We start from the raw sequence: 2,079 nt of genomic DNA, 5'->3' as shown, positions 1-2,079 counted from the left end.
TTGACTGACTGATATTAAGAGTGTACTTTCAGATATTTAAAAAGCTGTACCATTTTACAAACATTATATATGTTTGTAAAATGGCATAACTTTATATATATATATAGTATAGTATAGTATTTCAGTCTGGCGAGTAAACAAAAAAATATACTAGCCAATGGCGATTCAATTGCCAAGGTGTCCGTAGAGGGTTGTTATGAGTTAGTTTAAAATGCTTAATATAAAGCATGTCTCATGGTTTGTACAGCTTGGATCATATTACACCTCATATATATCCAGGTTATATACAGTATAGCCTATAGCCTATTCTATAACTTTTATCTTTATATTCTATAAACTATACCATATTTTTTACCCCAGTGTTTCTTAAACTAGTGCACATCGGTGGAACACAGATGTAATACAACTGTAATAAAAGTAAAATATATATTTAATTACTATTTTTTTAAATAAATTATTTATATATATATATATATATATATTAGTTTGTTATTTATTTACAAGCTTGATACAGCTTTGTTCTTCTAAGTCTCTGTTGCATACCCCACATTATTTTGGAATGTTAAGCTGCACACTGATGTTTTTTGTACTGATAAGGACCCCTTGCATCGGAGTGTACGGGCCATAATTTTAATCCACATGCAAAAAAAGAGTGACAAAAATTGAGGCAGTCGATATCAAAGGCAAGATATTAATCTATTTGGCCTCAACGCTGGTTTCATGAAGACAATATTCAAGAGTGGCTTTTGACTCCAAAACTTTTCTTTACTCTATATAGCCTATGGTTTGTTGTATACCCCATATCCTTATTTGTCCCTTTTTTGTGGTGTTTTACAGACTGCCACGGGATAAACCTGTTGTCAGTCTTTGAAAATGATCAGGATTTGACAAGATCTCTCTGATTGTCTCTCCTGTTCCTCTTAGTATATGTGCGGTTTAACTCCAGCCATGGGTTCCCGGTGGAACTGGAACAGGGTGCGAGTGTAGCTGAGCTGAGCTGAAAGAGACGGTGGGGCATTTACAGGACGTACAGCCTGATCGACTGCGGGTCATCTTTGCTGGACAAGAGCTCTGCAATGAATCCACACTTCAGGTAAAAAGACTACTTATGGAAATAATATACTTTAAAAGAATATAAGTTTGAAATAAATGTTCTCAGACACTTGCATGTTAGTTATAATAAAATTATAATAAAATTATTATTGTTAAAATTTATATTAAATGCAATTATTTCAACATAAGAGTGTTTTTTGACACACTTAAGTAGGTCTTAAGTACATCTTTATATGTAAATTAGCCTACTGCTATTGCCTTTGAAACATGGTTGAAGTTTACTGCCGAATGTAATGTCAAGCATTTATGGTAAACTAAATTATATATCAGTGTCATTCTATTCTATTTTGGTCCCACTTTATATTAAGTGGCCCTAATATATGTAACAACAACACTTTTTGGTAATGAAAGTACAAATGTGTAACAGGACTAACGGCACTTTTTTGTCAAGAAAGTGTTACACTTTATATTAGATTTACCATATAATTACTCTGATGTTACACTGCAGCGGCCAGTAAGTTAGGCTTTACATATAAATTGTGGTTGGTGTCCAGAATGTTACACTTTATATTAAGTGGACAGTTCCTGAGGAGTTACCATGTAAGTACACTGTATTACAGTGGTGCACCAACTCGAGATCCAACTCCTCCCACTTTACATATCCCTAAACCTACCCATCTCCACCCTCTGGATCCCATTTCCACCCCTAACCCTACCCATCTCCACCCCCTGGATTAAATGGTTCCAATTCTCTTATACATATTGTTGTTACAAAATGTAGTTATATAATTCCTGTTACACAAGTACTTAGTGAAGTGAAAAAAAAGTGTTGTTACCAATGTCCTGTTACACATTTGTCCTTACACAAACCACTCTGAGTGTTGTTACATGTGTGTAGTTACAGAAATATTACAGCTGTAGATACTATGTACCAATGTGTACTTACACTGTGGTTACATACTACGTACACACCTAGTTACTATGTAACTACACAGGTATTAGGGCCACTTAATATAAAGTGGGACC

The 2,079-nt window shown here is 34.3% G+C and overlaps 1 pseudogene; it reads left to right on the top strand.

Annotated features, from left to right (window-relative positions):
• The window catches only part of LOC107728797 (E3 ubiquitin-protein ligase parkin-like), a 141,384-nt pseudogene that overhangs the window by 51,423 nt on the left and 87,882 nt on the right, over window positions 1-2,079 (top strand).

The sequence above is a fragment of the Sinocyclocheilus rhinocerous genome, unplaced genomic scaffold, assembly GCF_001515625.1.
Source record: "Sinocyclocheilus rhinocerous isolate Xijiao unplaced genomic scaffold, SAMN03320098_v1.1 scaffold1809, whole genome shotgun sequence".
Classification (NCBI taxonomy): Eukaryota; Metazoa; Chordata; class Actinopteri; order Cypriniformes; family Cyprinidae; genus Sinocyclocheilus; species Sinocyclocheilus rhinocerous.
Note: the sequence above shows the minus strand (reverse complement) of the source record. Positions and strands in the feature narration are given on the sequence as shown.